This window comes from Perna viridis, chromosome 10 (assembly GCF_037379345.1).
Source record: "Perna viridis isolate PV_CMFRI_1.1 ecotype Kerala chromosome 10, ASM3737934v1, whole genome shotgun sequence".
NCBI lineage: Eukaryota > Metazoa > Mollusca > Bivalvia > Mytilida > Mytilidae > Perna > Perna viridis.
The window spans coordinates 39,682,636-39,706,689 of NC_142454.1; the positions used below are offsets into that span (position 1 = coordinate 39,682,636).

General features: G+C 32.9%; 1 pseudogene across 1 annotated transcript; it reads right to left on the reverse strand.

Annotated features, from left to right (window-relative positions):
• Positions 1 to 665: 665 nt before the first annotated feature.
• LOC148605729 (uncharacterized) lies at positions 666 to 18,009 on the reverse strand (annotated as a pseudogene). The gene is made up of 8 exons (XR_015915765.1): positions 17,689 to 18,009; positions 15,656 to 16,211; positions 10,991 to 11,097; positions 9,282 to 10,526; positions 8,232 to 8,265; positions 3,988 to 4,274; positions 1,610 to 1,638; positions 666 to 800 (listed from the first exon to the last, which is right to left on the reverse strand). The product of XR_015915765.1 is annotated as an uncharacterized LOC148605729 (transcript).
• Positions 18,010 to 24,054: the final 6,045 nt, after the last annotated feature.

Here is a 24,054-nt window from a genome sequence, read left to right on the forward strand (position 1 = left end):
CCAAAACGCATAATAATTCAAATATGGAAACAAAATGAGTTAATATTATGTTATTATTATATTAATAGTATATATTATATTATATATTTTTGTGATAAATCCTGGTCGCAAGGGTCTGTGGTTTATTTGTGAAGTATTGATTGTTCAATCATTTCCTTTTTTCAGTATGTATTGTTTTAGTGAATTGGTTTTATTCATAAGGTTTGGACATTAAGTTAATCGTTCATTTCAACGTGCCCTTTTATTTACATTTTTTTTAAAATGAGCGTATAATGTGAGATATCGTTGCTGTGCCGAATATCATAGATGACAAAAGTGGATATTTACTGGACATACGAAATATTGTTTTGTTTTATTTCTCGTTCTTTTTTGTTTGTAAGATTTGTTTTTATGTGAATACACAAAAAGGCTGGAATGAGGTTACATAATTTGTTTAATTGGAATGTTCATACATTTGGTAGAAAGTATCTTTCATAAACGTAAGAAAAATGGGTAAAAACAGTTCTATTTTACATTAAGCTCCTCTAGTAAAAAGCGAAGTCCACCACATTGACAACGTTGAATAGCAACCATTAGTTTATAGATAGTTGGGTGAAGTTCCCGCGAACTTTTCCATTTTTTCATAACATGGAGCAGTTGACCATGCAAGTTCTTTGGACAACAATATATTGCTTGTTCAACATCTTGGATGCTTAATCCAAGCTCAATTCCTAGTTGGATTACGCAATTTCCCATCCGTTCAGAAAGCCGTTCTAAAATTACATCTTTTGGTTCTACTTGAAAAGCAATGTCAGCTTTATCTATAAAAAAAAGTTTGTTATTAAAAATTGACAATGAACACAAAAAGGACGAAAATATATTAAGTATCTATATGGTTTTTAGATGTCTCAGTAAAAATACTACAGTATTGTAAAGGACAGAATTAAAGAATTTATGGATGTATAAATCGGCCAATTCAATCACGAAACAATAAGTCAGAAGGATTTTTATGTCCGTTTCGAAAGTGAATTGTCCAATTGTATACATCAATAAATTCACGGATAAAAGTGTTTCATCTTTAAGGTCAATTTTTAATTCAATTCCGCCTGAAGTGTAATTATCGCCTTTTTTAACTTTTGTATTTCTTTCAGACTCTCATTGACACCCAAAATAGTCATTACAAATAGCGGCACTCAAACGACTATCTGAAATCATTGTAAATAACATCAATATTCGAAATTAATTTTGGCAACTCAGATAACCATATTTTATTGCTAAATTCTTGTTTTAAAATTATAGATGTCGAAAATGAATGGAATTAAGCATATAATACCATTTCACGTCTGTAATCGCTTTTTTTGTGGTAGCGATGGTGGTCATATCTATGTTTATTTGCGGTATGTACATGGGATTTGCACTGTTGTAGAAACAGTCAGTACTGAGGTCGTAGATTGTGATCGACTAATCAAAATGCACCAAAAGACATTTGTTAATAAGATTGGGATTATAACGGAATCATGTACGCAAAATGATGTATTGTGTGTATTTATGTCTCGTTACTGAAATATCGCTTTTAATACATTGTACTGTATTGTATTATTTTCACTAATGCACAAATACATAAACTCACCTGTCAAAAAACAAGTCCTCTCTCAAGATCTGTAAACATATAGGAAAAAGATTTGTTTAAATCATAGTACAGATACAAAAATAAGTAAACAGAGAACAAAGGCATGTCAATTTCGTAGTTTCCAAAACAATAAAGTAACAAAAATAACAAAACCAAAAAAAAAAAACAAAAAAACCCAAACAAACCAACAAACAAACAAAAATAGAATGAAAAATAAAACAGACTAAATTACAAGACAAACAAAATAAATTCAACACAAACAAAATACGAATACATATTGAAAAATCTCACCATTTTCTTATTGGGAATCCATGATTTGAAGAAGACTTCAAGTAATGGAAATTATTCTTTAAAAATAAAAAAAAAACAACTATATTTTGTATTGTTTAACATATTACAACGCACCTATTATATAACCATCTTATTATGTTTATAACATTACGATTTGGATTGTCCTTTTAAAAACTTTATTAATATGGTTTCCATAATTAGACTCGAATATTTAAAACTCGGTGGGCATATCCAGAAAGGTATAGGACTCGTATCCTACTGGTACACCTGGTTCATGCTCCTATATTGTAGAGGATTCCGTCTTCCATTTATTTTTTTTTGTCCATGTGCGTTTTATTTAGTTATTTTTTTGTTTTGTTTTTGTATTAAAAAGTAATCAAGGAAACCACATGCAAGGTTCTAGAGTATATCAAGGGAATGTAATCCAGGGGTAAAGACAAGTAAGAGAAAAAAGACAAACACAACATGTAACATGAAATAACCAAATCAACAAAGAAACAAAATTAAATGAACGACTCAGATTTCAATGAAAAACGGGAGTATGAACAAGGTGCACCGGTAGAGTAAGCTTCATATGCTTTTCTAAAAACAACCGTCGAGCTGTTAAATAAAGTTAAATTTGGAGTAGACGAAAGAGGACAGGAAAACTATGACACGTTCAACAAATCGGTTCTCATGGTGGAAATGGAAAACCACATTCATGATTTCCTGATAACGCCCGTTAAAACCTCTTTAGTGATTAATTCAATCTTGTAGCAACAAGACGCTTTATTAGAACATTCATTGTAGTTACAGCAAGCTTTGGCATGACGTGTGAGTTGTGATATGAAAGCTCCAAATGCAGGTGACGAAGAGATGTTTCCACAGATGAAAGGGAATTTAACAATATGGCATGAAAAATCATTGCGTTTTTTGAATAGTTTGGTCAATAGGTTTCCTTTTATACCAATCCCTAAATGTAAATCAAAATATGAGGCTGCTTTCACAGTGTATATTATATCCTTTAAATAATGATAAGTATCTCGATTTGAGGGTTTCCAGAAGATTTCTGTTAGGATACACATTGAATTATTACCATCACGGGAGTTATAGTTGTCGTGGTCAGATTGGTGACCCACTGTGAGAGTTTTATAGAGGTTTAATGGTACATTTTGCAGATCCATTAATGAAGTGTGTGTTTTTTTTTAACTTTTTCTTCTTTGAGAGTGTGGTAGCAGTACTAGTAGAGGTCTTACTACTGTTATTATTTTCTACGCGTACCTCTGATTATAAACATTGGAATACTGTATCTTGCTGATACGTCATGTATAGTAGACACTGTCTTTTCTTTGCTACACAATATCTTTAAAAACTGATGTAGCATTGCCACTCACTGACCAACTTTTAAATTCTCATGGGTATCGAAATTTAGGACCTCACAGCCTTTACCCAGATGACAGAGATTCAGTGTCGTCTCGTTTATCATTTTTTTTGCATAGTCCTCCACATCATCCATAATGTTTTAAAAAGAGAAATCAAGGGACCAAAGATTCTACCGGAAATCAAAAGACAGTAATTCAGGGACAAAGACTAGATATGGAAAACAGATTTACACAACAAAGAACATAAAGTAACTAAATAATGCATAAAAAAATAAAGAAAGTAAATGAGCAACTCGATATCCACAAAAAACTTGAAAAGCATTGACCAGGTGCATCAGTAGGGTAAGAGTCCTTTGCTTTTCTATTATAATTAGTTTTCTTCATGCAGATATAAAGTATTAACTCCAAATTATGGAGCACAGTCCATGGTACTCGGGACCATTATAAAGGACATAACGGAGAACTTCGTTTTCTGTTGTGTTAAAATCTTCCGTAATTACGCATACGGAAAGAACATATTTAAATAGAAAGTTTCCACAAGAGCAGACAGGTGTAACTTTGAAATCTGATGATAAACTACCTTTATTGCAGATTTTCGGGTTATTTGTAATTAATGCTGAAAACAAAAAGGATGAATTCTGAAGCAAAAATTCAAATCTCTGTGCAATAAACATGTTAAAAGGCCACAAACATTTATTTGTTGAAATAGATGCACTATTACATTACCTGACACAGGACGTGTACATTAGCCACACTTTTGATTCCTGGTAAAGTATCTCGAAGACGAACTTCCTGGAAATGTGATTCTTTCTTTTCTTTCCACTTTACCAATGCCATCACTTTTTTCCCCACTGGACCGTTCACATGGTATTGATCTTCAATGTCTTCCCATTCTTGTCTTGTTAACCCAAGGTGGATTATAAAATCATCAAACTGACGGATACCTATCAGGTTTGCTAATCGGACAAAATGTTTTTCTGATGGATGCAATTGGAGAAGATCATTACTTGGGCCTGAAAATAGAAAAATACAACTGAGCATATACCATGTTTCAGTGAATGTTAATGATTTTGCAAAATGAAAAGTTGTTTAGTTTACAACTTAAGTCCTTTTCAGCTTGTGTTTTTACTGTATAGGTATGACAGATCTGGCGTCTTCGCAAATCTTGTAAGCAATTTATTATCTATGTCATAACCAACAATCAAATGAAAGTATATATGCATTTTATAGTATATTAGAAAACAAACATAGGTGTGTTAAAATGTGTTCCTAAACGAATGAGCAAGTCATTTAAGACAATTTAAACGACGGTAGGTGTCAATAAAGTCGTAGAAAATATTTTTATTCAAATTTTAACAGTATGTTATTTATGTAACGCCGAGTGTAGATCTTTCGAATTTTTCAGGATTCACACTAAATTAATACCACTACGGCAGTAATACGTGTTGTGGTAGGTCTGCAGACCCTCTTAGACAGTTGTGAGTATAGAAATTAGAAGTTTTGAAAGACGTTTGGTGGTACATTTTGCAGATCTAGCTATGAAACGTTGTTTGTATGGATTCTTGTGGAGTTTAGGAATCCAGTGCGTAGACGGTAAATCACAATCACCGTCCTTGGTAGAGAGACCAAAAGAGGATAGCACAGATTTATGGTTTTCCACAGTCTCTTCTTTGGAGAGTGTGGTAGCAGTATAGGTTTTATCATTGTTCTTATTTTCTACGGCTTTCTCTGATAGGAAACATTGGATGTAAAACGTTTTGCAGACAAAAACAATGTTGTTTTGGGCTTTTCTGCTTATACGACAACATTATTGTCATGTATAGTAGAAAATGTTTTTGTCGGGGTCTTTGAAAACTGATGTAGCCTTTGCACTCACTGACCTACGGCCTTTGGCCACTCTGACAGAGAATCAATGTCTTCTTGTTTTCGTTTTATCCATTTTTTTGCACAGTCCTCGACGGCATCCATAAGAACTTTCCAGTTATAATTCCAATTTATGGAGCGTGGTTCACGGTACTTGGGACCTTTAGAAAGGATATTACGCAGAGATTCGTTTTCGATGACGCTTATAGGCTAAAAAACCACTAATTCCACTTCCCATAGGCTTCTATGCTAATTTCACAATATTCAATGGCTTCTCTGGACTTTACCTTAACTTTAACCTGCAGAGGACTATATATCAGCATGATTCTACAAATGTCAGCTCACAATCCTCAGAATGGCATGTGGGGTTAGCAGACTTGCAGTGCAGTACTGGTCACCGGAAGTGAAGGGTCTATAAATATCATGGGAAATCCCAGTGTTTTCACAAGATAGGGGTATATTTAAAAATCATTATGGAGATTAGGCGTCACATCACAAGAAGCAAAATGCACCTATAAAATGTACAGAAATGTTTTTCCTTTCAGAAACTGTTTAAATTTTTAAATAAGATGAGAACTTTTTTCACAGCACTATGAGGAACAGGGGTAATTTCTGCGTAGGACTATTTTTGCGTACGTTCCAAATGCTCATTGGTTGAATTGGTGGTCTGTAACCTAAACAGTCACTTTTTGTCTTAGAAAAAATAAATAACTATACAGGTATCTTCCTACACACATACTGAATGCATTTGCAAAGTTTCAGTGAAATGTGAAAAGTACTTTTTTTAAATATTTGATTTTTAAATATAGGGTAACCAAGTTGCGCGAGCAAAAAAGTGACAATATTCTACCATACTTAAATGCATTAAATATTTGCAAAGAACTTTTTCTGACTTTTCAAATAAAAAAAATCAATCACAACTTGTTTTTTAACAATATTAATAAAGAGATAGTTTTAAAAGTAATCATTTTCTGAGAAATTGGTCTATTTTTAAAAATTTATTTCTGACATGCCTCCCCCTTTTTCTTGATCACATGTCAAAAATCCTAAATCTTTAAATTTTCACAAAAGGTGATATATTTGGCTTTAAATTTGTAAATACAGTGTTTTCACATTAAAACATGACCAGTAAAGGGCACCTAAAGCAAAAAAAAGTACTCAATAATGGATTTTCCATGTTGCCATAGGGGAATGCTTATATGGCCTTAACCGCAGTAATGAAAGTGAGTTTTTCCTCATTTCTAACCTAATTTTTGCTCAAATCTACACAAAACTTGATTTCAAGTGCTTATTACCACCATATTTAGGTAAATATAGCCCTCAAAGTTTAATATTTGATATTTTTACTAAATTTTCTACACTTTTTACAAGATAGGACATAAAAATCAGCCAAAAAGACCAATTTTCCATAATTTGGACCTATAACTTAAAGAAATGCATATTTTGAAGGATTTTTGTAGTGTATTCCTCTCATAGCAAAGTTTACAAGATCTTCAAGTAGTTTAAAGCTATTTCAAGAAACTTTTCATTTTGCCATGGCTTCATCTTAAGGCTAAAAACCACTAATTCCACTTCCCATAGGCTTCTATGCTAATTTCACAATATTCAATGGCTTCTCTGGACTTTACCTTAACTTTAACCTGCAGAGGACTATATATCAGCATGATTCTACATATGACAGCTCACAATCCTCAGAATGGCATGTGGGGTTAGCAGACTTGCAGTGCAGTATTGGTCACCGGAAGTGAAGGGTCTATAAATAGCATGGGAAATCCCAGTGTTTTCACAAGATAGGGGTATATTTAAAAATCATTATGGAGATTAGGCGTCACATCACAAGAAGCAAAATGCACCTATAAAATGTACAGAAATGTTTTTCCTTTCAGAAACTGTTTAAATTTTTTAAATAAGATGAGAACTTTTTTCACAGCACTATGAGGAACAGGGGTAATTTCTGCGTAGGACTATTTTTACGTACGTTCCAAATGCTCATTGGTTGAATTGGTGGTCTGTAACCTATATCTCTCGTAACGACGTGACCAGAAGGACCATATTTGAATGGAGTTTTTGCACGAACAGTCAGGTGGTTTATCCTTGAAGTCCTCAATGTCGAGGTTCTGCAATAGGCTTTTATAATTGAAAATTTTGGATGCAATGGGTGAAGTATAGGAATATGAAACAATTGGTATGGATTTGTCTTTGAAATATAGGAGAATTTTGTTTGTAAATTTTTTGTGATGGAGGATGTTAGCTAAATTAATTGCATCTATACCTTTGTGGACAAACGGTAGTGGAAGAATTGACCGTTTTTCTTCATCGTGAATTTTAAAACAAACTGGTTTAAAGAGTCTGTGGAAACCAATATCCAAAATGATGGCAACTAGTCTGTATAATGATGAGGTGGGATCAGAAACAGGAGTGTCAAGACTTGTCTTGTAAAGGGAGTGTAGTTGAGTGAGAGGTATAGAATAAAATTTGGTTCTAATGTGATGAAGGCCAAGAGGTTTTTGTGTGTAAGGAAGAAAACCATCTATAAAGACATTATGTAACCTCATACCGGAACAAGCCAAATAAATTAAATGCCTTAACACCTAATGCGACCACCATCTTTCATTGATATAACTACAAAATCATGTTGCCATATCATTTGATAAAGCGGACCAAGCATTAAATCTATTAGGGAGGTCCCTCTTAACATTATCTAAACAATTAGATATACATTTGTATACAAAAGCAAATTTCAACCAAATGGATTTTTAGTAGAGGCTTTATCTAGAACAATTCCTTCAAGCTTCCTTAACTTCCATTTTGTATCATCAAAGTTACAGGCAATTTGTATTTTCAAATACAGTTTCAATCGCAATGTAGTGCCACCAAAGTCAATTACTGAGCCACCTTACTCACAATTTAAATAGTGTGGAGACGGTATAAAATTTAACAAACCTGTCAATTCGTCATCATTGTTTTAGAAAATTTGACAGCTGACAAATCCCAAATAAATTATTTCGATGCATGTGTAAATAGTAATAATTATACATGCCAACAACAATGATTGCCAGAAGAGCAGCTTATACGGTAAATACTTTTTAAAAGTAGGCAATTCTCACCTGTACATAGCAATGGTTTACATTCTTGTCTAATCTGAAATCAAACATGCAAAAGTGAAGAGGTATTAACCTAACAAAGGTAAAATTAGTTATACAATGATCATTCGGCGTAATCAAGATTATCAAAATTTGAGTGAAAAACAAACGAATATATTCCAAAGAAAAAAACTACACAACAAGGAAAATTGACTCATAAAGCATCAAAACAAAGAACACAAAACAACCAAATGACACGTAAAAAGAAGCCGAAGTTCATGAGCAACCCGGAATCCATTTAAAAATAGGGAGCATTGTTTTATTTATATGGATTATTGGAATAGTGTAATTCAATGAAACTAACATGGCATTTTTAGCTGCGTGTTTCATTGTCAAGGATGTATAATTGGATCAGTAAACATTTTCTTCGAAGCTTCATATCATATTTCATATACCTAATATGCGTAACGCATTATCTTGTGACACATTGCTAATAGTAAGGCGCTATCCTCACCTCTACATTTTTTTAAATGCTGGTGTGGTATTTAAAATATGTCGCCGATGAATGAATAAGAATAGAAAATACAAATTTTACATTCTCTTCGTTGTTCCTCTCCTCGAAGAGAGAGCATTAAGGTTTGTATAGAATAGCAAGTACATTGAATTAAAATATTTTACAAAATGCCACTAAGACGGTAGACAAAGGTGAATAAAAAATCGTAAGTATAAAAAATGACTTATGTCATCAACTTTGAATACAATTAACGAATCGGTAAATATAAATATGCATCTTTGGTTTTCGGCTTATTTAGGTTTGAAAGAAAAATGGTGCAAAAATATTCTTTGGCTTCAAAGAATATGATTATGGTTCAAATCAAGCATTTGAAAGTCTGATTACATTACAGAAATTATGAAAGCCAATATTATTTTGATGCTTATAAAGCTATCTAGAAATGCGAAAATTTCATGAGAAAATCATAACTACAAAGCAAGTATACAAATGACTAATACGTTAAATAAGTTAAATGGAATAATAGTGGAATCGACACATTAACAATTAATCTACATAACTACCTTTTTAAAATTCCAGTATGAGACACATTTTGTGCTGTGTTTGTAACCTTCTTTGCAGGTCCATTGATCAATTATTTCGGTCCTCTCTACAGGAATCATACAAATGTCATTGTTTTGGCATATTTCTCCAAATTCCATATCGTACAGAGACGATATGTCTGTCCTTGCTTTGTACTTTCCAAAGCTACGCTGATAAAACTCGATTACTCTCACTAAAGCCAAACTCAAACATTCCTGTATACTAGCGGCTACATCAGGTGATATAAAATGCTTTGATTTTTTGTGCATTAAACATACAAGTATTCGCTTCTCTTGCAACGCAATGCGCATTTCGCACTGATCATCAACATTGAGAATGGCAGCTTGGAAGAAGAGACTCGTTCCCTCGTTCATTGTTTTGAGTGTCCAAATGTTTATTACAGATGCTATAAGTTTGAACGCAAGTGCTGATGGAATTGCAAGGTTTTTCAGATCATATGAGAGATGAATCGACTTATCTTTTAGTTCGGAACTGTTCAGCATATATTTAGGGGCGGTTTTTTTCACCATGCAAGGAACCAAATAAGTGTCGATTCTAGATTTGTCCCCTCTAAATGTTCTACGTTCCACCAAAATGTCTAAATGAATAAGCAATTTAATGATGAAATCTTTATAATCATCTGTTGGAAGAATCCTGTTGAACGGCTCCATTGACCAAATTGCATACAAATCTTCTTTGTCGATAAGACCTGACACTTTTAGGCGCTCAAATGTTCGTTGCATGCGTTCATCGCATGGCCAAAATAATTCATCTGTCACAAAAGACCTCAGAACATTAACCATTGCTGTTGGTTGTATGATCACAAAGTTGTTTAACTCCGGATGATCGAAGTACATAAATTTTCCAATTGAATGTTGAACACGAAGAAAATATTCCATTTGCTCAGGAGTCAATGCTAGGTCTTCATTCATCTCATTGGTGTCTACGATTTCTGTCTTCCGTAGAACTGACAAGCCTTTTGACCGAATATCTGTAATTGACATCTCTAGTGGAACCCATGCTACAGGCATCCTTTGTCCCCAAGTTGGCTGACTAATAGCTATCTCCACCAGCTTGTCTTGTAGCCGCTTAATTTCAGGATCTCTTGGATCAGTTGCGTTCAAGAAAAACACATCATTGTACTGGATATGCATTTTGTGTTTATGAGTGCTGAACAACTTCGTAAATTCAGAAATATATTCTTGACGTTTGATTTCATCCTCATCCTGTCAAAATTAGTAGCAGTTTCTGAATTTTACTGAATTTATAACCTGTTCTTTAAGACATAAGCATGTGTTTACTTTACAAGTTGTTAATCATTCTCGCTTATATATTTGTATAATTCGGTGATAAAACACACAACCACATTCGTACATCCATTTGATGGATGCGTGATTGGCGAAAGAAAGGTATGACAGATTTCCCTTTCAACTAGAAAAAAAAGTATGTATCCTCACATTGGTAAAAAATATTTTGCTTGAAATCAATTTTCTTTTAAAAAATCTAACCCTAAATAGTAATCAGTGTTACTCCGCTCAGCATTTTAATATGTTAATCCCCAAACCTAATGTTTTGAATCGTCATCTGAAAGCTACCTTTAAACGATTTAGAGGAGACTTTTTATTATATCAGTAGTTAACAATAGCAGTTATTAAAGTTAGATGTGACAATACTTATAAATTGAAAATACCTCTGAAACTTTGTCCCTATGAGTGGCTCCAAATAAAACCATTGGCATCTTATCTTCTCCAAAACTACAGCATAATAGTACCGAGTTAACCCAATGGATAATGGTATCTAAAGTGATAAAAGATATTCCTTTGTACACGGGATTAAAGAAATAACAAAAGCCGTGACTGACGTGAAAAAAAGCTGGTATAAACTAAGTTTTCCATTACAAAAAATAGTCATACAAATAGTAAGATGCATTTAATATTAAAAAGTTCAATTTATAGATTTTGAAAGAGTGTATGGTTCATAGTTTGTATTATAAAATTATAGCCAAAGAGTTAAAAGGTAATTTCTTCTCCCCAAAATATCCATTGAAACTTCCTTAATTTCGTAGACCATCACGACAGAGTATACACCGACAACCCCTTTAAAGACTTTTTGCTAGCATACATAATTTGAAAGCATGGTTAAAATGGAACACAATCTTACTCATGTGTTAAAATTGAAATCTAAAATATATTTATAATAAAGGTTGGTTGAATGACCCCTGTTCCAGCCAATATGAGATTATCGTGTTAATGGAACTAATTCAGCATCATTTGCAATGATAAGTCTATATGACTTAGAGCCAAAGAAAGGACACATGGATGCACCTAGATTCTATTGTACAAACCTAAAGTAACAAACACTCAATTTTACAAACAAAAATTAACAAGAGGCTCCCAAAAGCCTGAATTGCTTACATGGTTAAATGTTTATCTTTCAAATGCAAGAACTCTAACAAATCACGAAGAATTTGGTTGGATTTATCATAAGGATTATTCCATCAATTGAAAGAGCAATCAAGGGAACCAAGGTTATAGCGGTAATCAGAAGAATGTAATCCAGGGACACGGAAAACAAACATACACAACAAGAAACAAAAAGTCACTAAAATCATACATACAAAGTAACAAAAGCAAATGAGCAACTCGGACTCCACTAAAATCTGAGATCATGGACCAGGTGCATCGGTAGGGTAAGCGTTTCTTTCTATCTTTTATAGTTTTCGAAACTATTGGCTGAAAAAAAACATTTCTCGCCTTTCAAGGCCAATGATTCTAACGAGTTGTCCGACAACTTTGATCCCTACAGCAGTAAGATATTTTTCCTGATCTAACATAGTTTTCTTTGAATTGGCTGAAAACATAAAAAAACGAACATACCAAGATCTTAATGGTCCGGTAGTTTCAGAGGAGAAAATTGTTAAAAGAATTAACAATAAAAATAGGGAAAAACGTCGAGAAAGGGCAATAACCCCAACAGATTAAAACGATAATTTGCCCAGAGATAGGTCTCATCATGCTGAACACTTTTAACCTAAATCTTCTATCCGATTCCTATGTTCAATTTTTTAGTAAGGGTGGTAGTGTTTTTAAAAAAAATCTAACTCCAAATCTATGTAGAACACCATAAGGAACATTCATACTAAGTTTAGTTCTGATAGTTTCCGGGGAGAAGATTTTGGAAGGGAATACCATTAAAAATAGGATATACATGTATTTGGAAACTTCTGTCTGACTTCTTTGTTCTATTTTTAGAAATAGCGACCCTGTTTTTTATTGAGTCAAAATTTCCCCACCAATTTTATGCAGCACACCCTAAAAACATTCATACACCTCCTGAATCCCACGAACTGGAAAAATACGAAACACGCACACGAAGCACATGATACGCCAAAGCCATACGGAACACGTTGCGTGAAGAATGATCGTGTTCGAAGGAAGTATCAATCTATATTATAGGTATATTTTGGAATTTAACTTCGGAAACGAAACTAATATAATAGATTGTTTATGTCTGTTCTGAATCATCGTAATATGATGATTGCTATAATCGCACCCTTCAGCACCTGCGTATACGTTATGCCAGAGATTGTCGAGACTACGCAGACTTTTTGTATCGCACTAGAATTCTAACAAATAGGGTTCTGGAGCGGGGTTATGTTGCTACAAGATTGAAGTCGTCACTACAGAAAATTATGGTCGTCTTCATGACATCGTGGATCCTTATGGTGCATCCATCTGCATCATGAAAACTGATTTATTTAACGGTACATAGTTTTCCTTTTCTCTTTCGTCTACCCCAGACTTGACGTTTTTTGAGCAACTCGGCGGGTGTTTCTAGAAATGCAGAGGACGCTTACCTTACCGGTGCACCTGGTCCATGCTCCCAGTTTTTTAGTGGAGTTCGAGTTGCTCATTTACCTTTTCCAATTATATGTATGATTTTAGTTACTTTATGTTCTTTGTTGTGTATGTCTGTTTTCTATGTCTGATCTTTATTTACATTGTTTTGATTACCGCTATGACCTCGGTTCCCTTGATTACTCTTACATTATAGTGTATTATAAATGAATAAACACAAGTGATATATAATTCCTCTGAATATGAAAGGAAGTAATTTTTATGTGAAAACAAATTCATATTTATTGTATTTCGATCATCGCTAATACATTTTGACTTGTTCCAGGAGAATTGAAATAGCACAATTTTGTAGTGTATTGGTAAATATACTTTATTTGAAGTTATGTAGCTAATTTAGATAAAGCAATAACATCATGATTGTCTGAAAAAGAAGATATTGTATATTTGATATGAAATTGTCCATTTTTATTATAAAGGGTACATTGCGAATACATTTACATTGGTCTTGTAATATGAAAAAATTAGAATTTAATAAAGTTTTGTTATAATACAATTGTTTTAAGCAATTACGTATTTTTGACTGATGGAATACCATCTTATTCCTCTAAATATGAAAATAATATATAAAATATATATTTGTTGTGTACGGATCATGTGGAACACATTTTTCGTCTCAGGAAAATAAAAATATTAGAATTTCATAAAGCATTAATGAAATAGGCTCAATTTTAAAGTAAATAAGCTATTTTAATGAATGTGATGCATTCTTATTGCCCCCAAAACGAATTTTTGATATGAAAAGTGTCCATTTTCATTATATATGGTACATTTAAGTATAAAAATATTGAAATTAAATAAGGTTGGGGTAAAATGTTTGACTGATATTATACCATATGTTTCCTCTAAATATGAAAATAAAGCAAATTTTATATAAAAAATGTCTATTTTTGTAGTATATGGATCATGGGGAAAACATTTTCCATGTTCCAGGATGATAAAAATACACAACTGTATAAGAATTTCATAACGCATTAAATATGCTAAATTTCGAAATTGTTTAGCTCTTTAAAAAAAGTGTAAAACCATGGTATACATGGTACATTGCAAAAACTTTTTATGGGAGTATGACAATAATAAAATTTAATAAAGTTTGGGTATAATATATTCAATCTTAAGGTAATACAGTATTTCTTTTTATTTATTCCTCTAAATATGACAATAAGTTATTGGCTATTGTAACTGATGCAAAACCATCCATATTATTTAAAAAGGGAAATATTGAATTTTATACATGAAGATTGTTCATTTTTATTATACATGGTACATTTTATGAGAAAAATGTCCATATAGGACTGCAAGAGGGTTTCATATCTCGAACATGGACTACAATGATACAAATGGTAGTGTGCTTTCTACAGATTTAAAGCTCCAAATAGTAAAGCTTCTAATTAACACCATGGTCCATCCCCGATCACCATTCTCAATGGAGAATTCAGCCATCCCCATAGAAAAAATCCCCTTCTCCATTTAATCGCCATTGTAATTTTCTTTTGTTGAATAACTACACAAACAGTTTATTTTTCATATTTTAATTCAGTTTTAACTTTTTTAAATCACGTTTTTAATTGAATCAAATATTATTTTCATACAAATAACTGTTAAACAGTTCCCCCATTTAAAATCCAAATTCCCCATGCTATAGAATGAAAAGTTTTCCCTATACAAGTACTGCATATCCCATCCCCAAACTCCATTCTTGATAGAGAATTCCGTCATCCCCACAGAAAAATTCCTATTCCCCATTTTATCACCATTAGATTATTACATTTTTAATTAATTATATGATAAATATTATTTTCATACAAATAACTTTTTTTAAACAGATTTCCCCGATAACAACCCAAACCTCCTATCATTTCCCGTCTCATATATTATATAATAATAGGATCAATAATTGGAAAGAGTTAATAACCAAAATAGGAACACGAGTGCCGAAGAACGCCTAGATGAGTTAAATCTTTATGTGTTCTAGGCACGAATGCGCGAGTACCAAAATTGAATTTTCAACCGTGCTGAATTAGCAATATTACAATAAATAGATTTTTTTTTCTGGTTAACACCGTCGGTATTGCTATATATTCTTATTATTCTGCAGTTATATGTGTAAATAATGAAATTAAAATTATTTCTCGTTATCACATACATTCTATGTGATAATCACCTGAAACGAGCAAGTTAAATTTATGATAGAGTTCACGTTCAATTTGGGTTGAAATTCATGTTTAATTTTTCACATGATGTTAATGTCAAGTGAACTTCACGTGGAAATCCCTAAATTCCATTCATGCACAGTTCTCAAAATTAATTTCATTCGAAGCTTGATTCACATGTATTTCACGTGACCAGTATTCGCCAAAGTAGCATGTTTTTCGTTTCTCATAGTGAAATACTCGATTTCTACACTGATATGTTTATAAACTTATTTTATGGCAACTTACCTATTGCCCTGATATCAGGCTGGTCCGATCCTATCCACAACCCCTTACTGCCATCAAACAAGAGTACAAACGTCCCTTTGTGTTGGATAAACAGTTGGTGCGTCATGTCAAAACACCTCTGTCCCCCAAAATCAACGAGATCTGAGGGGGCTATCTTTATTTCATATGACCCGTTTCTTATCTCAGTTAATATTACTTCGCGGATAGAATCAGCTGTTTGATGTCCTTCTTTAAATCGAGGGGTTTTACTTTAAATGGCTCTTGTTGGTTTATTTCCTGTACAACTTGGTCTATTTAGAATACTACTTGTTGTTTCCTGCTCTTTTTCTGGTATGTCTTTTGTTGCCTGTTCTGTGAGTTTTTTTACTAATCTTTCTTCCGAATTTTTGGAGTGAGAAGCGCCGGTTATCGGATTGCGCTGAGTTTTCCTACCTGTTTTCTCTTGATCATCTTCTAAATGATGTTCATTGTAACCAGGTTTGTCTTTCAGTTTGGTATTTACATCTAGATTTCCTTGTAATAGTTTTGAAATTATTCTCCTTTTGTCCATCATATCCTATTAAAATTCCATTTCAATAAGAGTAATTAAGGGAACCATTCCAGCGGGAATCAAAGGAATGGAAATCCAGGGACAAATACCAGACATGGAAAACATAAACATTTAACAAAGAACATAAAATAACTGAAATAATACATACGAAGTAACAGAAGTAAATGATCAACTCGGACTCCACTAAAAACTGGGAGCATGGACAACGTACACCGGTAAGTGTCAGTGTCCTCTGCTTTTCTATAAACACCCGCCGAGTTGCTCATATAAAGTCAAGACCAGGACGAGGAAAGGAAACTATGACAAATTGAAAAAATCAATTTTTATGGTGCAGATGGATACTGGATACACCATAACGATCCACGAGTTCATGATGACGACCATAAAACTTCTGTAGTGAGTTATATAAATGCTTATTTGATATATATTCATTGGGGTTCAGTCTAACTGATGTTTTTGCAACAAGAAATGTTTGGAATTAGTTAGTCCACTTGTATAATTGAGGTTGAGGGTAAATATTGTGCATAACAGTAGCAAAATAGTATTAATATAAGATACATGTACATGAATCATTTTAAAGTCCATTTTTGATTTTGTCATTCAAATACAATTAAGATACAACAGTATTTATATCCAATACAATTCCGTTCAATTTAAATAATTTGATAAGGCTATACTATCTGAATGAATCAATGTGAGTTCTGTCAGGCGAAAAGCAATGTTCGGAATAGAAAAAAAAATCACAATACGCGGAGTACAGAAAACAAAACGTTTTCTTTATTAACATCTGGGTTTTGTCTCCAGTATTTCAGCAAATTTGTAAACAAAACGATACATTAATAAATGTTCGCTGTTCTATTTACGAATACCAGGATTTCATAGGGTTGTGATATATTTTAAGATCTTTTACGCTAAAACAATATAACAAGAAACAAATAATGGGCCAGTGTGCTAATTTATGAGAAATAATGATTTGAAAATGTGGCGGTAACAGGATTTTTCTTGATTTTGAGATTTTGTGTAGGTAGGTTATATCTATTAAAAATTAAAAAAAATAATAATAACAGGAATAAAAAAGAACTTCACAAAGATTTTAGGGTGTTTGTTTAATGAAAATATTAAATGTTTGTGATAGTGGCTAGACAAAATATATTTAATATGCTGAACATCCTTAACCGATATATAAGGTCTTGTTCATACGAGGTTTTCCCATAAAAGACCATTGTGTTGACTTAACCATCTTTGGAGTCGACCGACATAGAATGCCAAAACTCCCAGAAATTTCATTTAAACCCAAACAGCGGTTAAAAGAAATTTGCGCTAACAGTGTTTGATTTTGAAAGAACCTCTTCAATTTGACTAAAACCCTTCGAATTCCTTCAGCAATCATTATAGTCCTTAATGCCCACCAAAAAAAAATTGCTGAGGGTACAGATAAATTTACTGAACTTTACCATTCAACAAACCTACAACTGTTACCTACCCTAAATAATGGGACCATTTTTTTGTCAGCTAGGTCAATTCCATTTTTGCCAAAATGAATAAAAAGCCCATTTGTTGAATTCCACGACTTTGGAATTTCCACTCCAATAAAAACACTTGCTAAAGAGCTTTTCCCAGCCATACACGGTCCAGCAAAGTAAACTCGGTTGTCATACGATTGGTACGTCCCCTTATTTACCAACTCTTTAAACTGTTCTCGATCACCAAATATTGGGAGGTGGCCTAAAATATTTGAGTAGTAGTTTTTTCGTTTACTTTTATCGGTGATTAAAAATAAAGTATATTTATATGTATCCTGCATTCATCATGATCATATAATTGTCGATAGCAATGGATGCACAATTGTACAAAATGAATTTAATATTTCTTGCAAATTATGCATTAAGGAGGCAATTAGGCATCAACTGAAAGAGTAATCAAGGGAACCAAGATTCCATCGGAAATCAAAAGAAAGTAATCCACGAAAAAGACCAGACATGGAAAAACAGATACAACAAAGAACATAAAATAACCAAAATAATACATACAAAGTAACAAAATTGAATGAGCAGTTCGGACACCACTAAACACTGGGAGCATGGACCTAGTGCACCGGTAAGGTCAGCGTCCTCTCCTTTTCTAGAAACACCCGCTGAAAGGATTAAATTTGATTTTTATGTTTAACTTTGATGCAATATTTTAGTTTTATATTAGCTTTATGTATAAAACATATCGGCAGAAAATATCGGCAGAATATATCGGCAGAAAATATCGAAGCGTCAACAATGTGATAGTTCAAATACGTCAAAATCCAAGAATATGTCCTGAACATAAAATTTGAAACACACAAACTCTGGCTTATAACAATAAATTAGATTACATACACTAACTAAAGCTGAGGAAACCAACAACATACAGGAAACAAAGTATTATCAATGAGTATCACTAAGAGTTCTGCTTACCCTACGCATATTCTGTATTTAGCTTACTAAAAAATTCATTCATTTAATAGATGGTATTTCTACCAAGTCTGTCTCTACTTACGAAGTCTTGTATGGTCTTGAATCTGCAATAAAACGTATCATTATCTAATACAAATTTCTAGATCTACATGAAAGTTGCGTATACGGTTTTGGAACTTTGAAAATAAAAAATAATATCTTTATAAAAACAGCGATATAAACTTATGAAATAACAAAAAACAATAACTTTTAGTAAAAATAAAATAGAAGACAAGTAGATCAAATCAGTGTATTAAACAGGGAGGTCTATAAATAGACCCATACATGTTTTTATATCGTTCGGTAGCGAAAATTTAGTTTCATTATTTCATAACAAAATGCAATAGTTGCATTTTACATTTCATTGCGACCCTACATTTTTGGCTTTGATGGCTATATTATAAACTGTGAACAAAAAGCACGAAAAAGCAAAAAATATAATATACTCATTATCTTTGATCTTGACGTCTGATCAGATACATGGCCTCGTCTTAGTTATAATTTTAACTTGTAATTGTTTCCTTTTTATTTTCATATTGTTTTCCTTTTTATTTTTATACTTTGTTTGTTTGCACCAGTTTCAACATGATAACCCTTTTGAAGCAAATTAATCCTTAACACTGCAAATAAGAAATAATTATCCAATGTTGGATTTAACTTTTTAAGAATCGTGATTGCAGTTGTTATATTACCTGCCCGTCCATAGCTTCAGTCAAAACCGACAGGTCTATTACGGAATCCTTTCTAGTGATTTTCACCTACATGTGAATCAAGAAAAAACCATCAGCATAAGTGCAAGGCAGTGATTGACACCAATGTTAACATAACATATTTAAAATGATTTTTTTTCTGATTTGAAAAGAACGTTCATTTTTATAAGACATCGCGATGAACATACAATTATATGTTGGTTTAACTTATAATTTCAGAATACTTTCGCACTTATGTTTCCCTTACATTCATATGGGGCTTTATAACCCTTTGCTTCAATAATTTAAATAATTAGTATTGTGAGGTAAGTGTAATTAGGATTTGCTTATAAATACACATTTCTCAAATATAAATGTTTGAAATTTTTAGGTTAGTAAATAAGATAAATGTATAAAGCTTAGTATATATGTTACATATTATGTACATATACAAGCTTAAAGTTGAAAGGAAATGTTCCTAAATATTTTAAAACGTAGAGATGAAGGTGGGTGTGTTAAAACAACAATTTTTCAGCGTATGGTATTGAAGCAAACTAGCATAACTGTGAGCAATACTCACTAACTTGATACTCCCACACCCCCATTTGATAATCTGCACCTTTTAACCGCCATCTTGATTTGGACCAAATTCTAAAATGGGAGATGCACAATGGGGTCGTCTTTTTACGATTCTATGAAAATTTCATCATTTTCATTCAATGGTATAGGAAGAGCAGCGGATAAGAGATGCCCCCTTATCCCAATTTAAAATAATGACAATGTCCACGTTTTGCAATTTGAAAACCCTCAAATTGATTCTGAGATCAAATTCTAGAATAGGAGGTGAACAATGGGCATATGCAATAAAGATTCTTTTTGAGATGCATTCGATCCCATTCAGCGGTATAGAAGGAGTGAAGTATAAGAGCTAGGTCCCCTATAATTTGGTAGGACGGAAGGAAGGAAAGACGGGCGGACTACCCTTTCGCTATATACACCCCAGTTTGCAAGTGGAGAGGTATAGTAGAGCATTATTATCAGAGTAATAGGGGAAGCTTGATATTTTTCGGGAATGGAGAAGACCGGTTGAAGACTAAACTTTAAGAAAAGAAAACAAAACTCAACTTTCAAAATGTTTTCCCATGCTGATGGTGAAAACCGAATATTTCGTTGTTGACAGAAAAACGAATATTGTTTAATTAGTGAGTTCCAAAACGGTGCTTATCGCAAATGTGGTTTAGCTTAAGTTAAAAATAGATCTGAGGTGTGTTAATAATATTGTTACATGCGGGTAGATATAAAAAATGAATTATTGGGCATCTCTCATAAAAGGGCGAACTTCCAATAGTTTGATATATGCTGTAGATACGACGCCTGTGTAATTACGTTTTTTCCCTGACATAACACTAATCTTGGACATTTTTTACTATTTTTAATATCATTCAAGATAAACGTACTCTAACGTAATTTTGTACATGGAGTCAAAGTACCTAGAATGGTATCTGATACATATAAATCAGTTATTTATGAAATGACAAATCGGCTAACCGTGATTTAGAATGTAAAAAATATGCAAATAGTCTGATGTAGATATTCCCATGTTTCTGGATATCATACAGAAATATACGGTCAATCAACGGTAGTAGGGTAAAACTACAACATAAAAGTGATGCAAATGAAATATAAATATATATGGGACAAATATACTTCAAGCACCGTAACAACTGTATTTTACAATATATATATAATGTAAAGCGGTAAAAAAAAATGAATATTTTGTTTTATTTATATTTTTATAGGTCGTTCAAAACGGATATTTTAACAAAGACTATAGCAAACTGATTCCGGTTTTAACTTTTGTTCAGTTAAAGAAGTTGGAATAGAGGTGTTTTCATCAAATTTACTTAAAGTCATTTCAGTGAATGATTGTGGTATAATATTTCTGTTTTCCGTACTAAACTGTTCGATTTTTAAGAGCAAAAAAAACACCATGCACGAAAGCCCTGTAATGTTATGTCCTTGAGTGAATTAATCGAAACTTGATGATCTAATTGGTAATATTCAAAGTAGGTACTCATTTTCATGTTTAAAAAAAAAAACATATATGTATTTCTAGGATGTTTCGTTAAATAGTGCAAGTGGTAAAGAATTCGAGGTTAATTCATTGCCGGTTATGTAAAAGATAGTTTTACCTTCATGACGTATACACAAGTTTCTGTCAATAACTCGGAACAAAAGTCAAAATGATAAAAAGGTTTCCATGAGACGTTATGATTATCTGTACTAGTAGGGCTGTATGCCTTTATCTTTGACATAACTTGTCAGGTGCAAATATCAACACAATTCTGCCCGATTACAATTTTTATTTTACTTCGTAATATTGAAATTACGATTATCCTTTTTTGTAATTATAATTTTTACAGCAGTTTTCTGAGTGACCAAAGGGAGTTTGTTTTCCGGAACGACACACATAGGCCAGAACTAGTTACAGGAACCATATTGCCGAATAACTCTTGGCAAAAGAGCGTTTTACTCGAGAAAAAGTGACAAAACGAGTAATTACAACAAACTGACACTTTATCTTTTGCTGTGTAGTGTACGTATTGACATATCATGGGAAAAGTTAGTACATTTTGTTGAAAAATCAAACGTTCAAATTTAATGAAAATCAACGGAGCGATTGTTTGAGAATCCACGTATGGTTAAAACCATTACACAAATTTCACAGCATTTGTGTTGTCCCTCCTTAATTGTGGACAAAATTTAAGTCAGCCGTACAAGCTGAACAACAGATGATCCTGCTCTGTCCTTTTCCTTATATGAACTCTTGTGTTCTCTTCGAATCTAATACAAATGAGGTAAATCAACAAACTTCCTACTTAATGGAATATTTAATGAGACAGTTAAAGACTTATAGTTTGCTATGATTGTATCCTTGACGATGTACTGCGTTAATATCTAGGATAACCCGAAACACAGATTATTCCTTATTATGTTATTAAGCATTTGTAGTAATGCGCTTTACATACAAAGCAAGGTTGTCAGATGCTTTGTACTCAGGAAAACAATAAAAATTGCATGAAGGGAAGAGATATATTTTGCAATATCTTCGTCTTTGAATATTAACTTTGGTCGATCACACATTCAGTGCGTTCGAGGATGCAAATGCAACGATCACCAAAGATCTTACTACTTTCTCCCAATCTGACAGTGAGTCCCTGTTCTTCTCTATCTCTATCTCTCTCGCTCTCTCTCTTTATCCATGCTCTGGCACTTTCGTCAACTGTTTGCTATATGACTTTACAATTATGGTTACAATTTACTGTTTTTGTTGTAGTTCTCTGAACTTCGAGTTATCACTTTGCGGGATTCTCATTTTGGATCATGTTCAGTTAACTTGTGGCGACAAGAATAAAAGAGTTGTAAAGAAACGAAGATTTAGAACAGTTTACCTTTCAATCACTAGGCTAATATTCAATGGTGTTTTGGACTTGCAAATAACTAACCATAACGGCTTTAAAAAAAAACATAATAGAGTCAAACTGAAAAGTGCATAATGTTTGTTTAATTCATTGCCAAGGTATACGTCCTGTTGGTCAAACCAATCAATCCTTGTATGAAGTATCTTACTTTGACCTAAATCTGGTATCTAGTTGTTTATGTTACATAATTTGCTCTCAGATGACATTCATGTAACCCCATTGGCAGTAATGTGTGTTAACACATATTGTAGTTCCAAAACTCCATAGAAAAATTGGAAAGGAACTGTTTTTAATATAAGGGACTAATTCTCTTGAAATCAACACTTACTTTTGTTTTTACTTCGTTTATTCTCCCCTTTAAGGACACTATGCTCATAGCAAAACAATGTCGCTAATGATAACAACGTCAAGGTTTCTCATAGCAGTTTCAAATAAATGTTATTTTCAGATTAAGCTGAAACTTTTCTGATGAATTGTACAAGACATTTTGAATTATTTGGAAGACAATCAACTGTTATTCACCTTAGAAATCAAAATGGTTGCAATAATGTAGAACACATTTCTTTCAATGAATATAAATCAAAACAATAATGAATCCCTATCATCAACAAGTATCTCAAATGAGACTTTGTCATTTTCAAAAAAATAAAGCTCTTATTTAGGGGATGTATACATAGGGAAATATCTTCGTAATCGTTTTTTCGAACGATTGCCCTTTACTTGACATAGCTCTTGCATATCTGAATGATTCTTTTGAGGAATCTGAACGTTACTATATTTCATTGGTTTATATCAAATGACCGCATGGGAGAGAACTCGGGAGTTTTCATAGAGGAAGGTTAAATACAAAAATCGCAGACGACAACAACACAATGTCTGAGGCATGTTGGTTCGCTTCAGTAGAAGGCACCGGTTTGATTAAGATAAAAAAGATGCAAAGGCTACGAAAGGAGTAATAGCTGTTCGAATATTACAAGAATATTTATAAGTGAAAGACGGTCAATTTAAATCACTAAAAGTTTTTGAGGCCGCTGACGTGAGTGATGTTGCAGGGGTATTGAAGACGTTTTACGGCGGAACTCGTAAAACGGATGGCCAGTTCTATGCCCATAAATTCCTAACGACTACTGATTTCGGCCTTCAAAAACATTTCATCAAAACAAGAACAGAGGACATTATAAATGATGCACGCTAT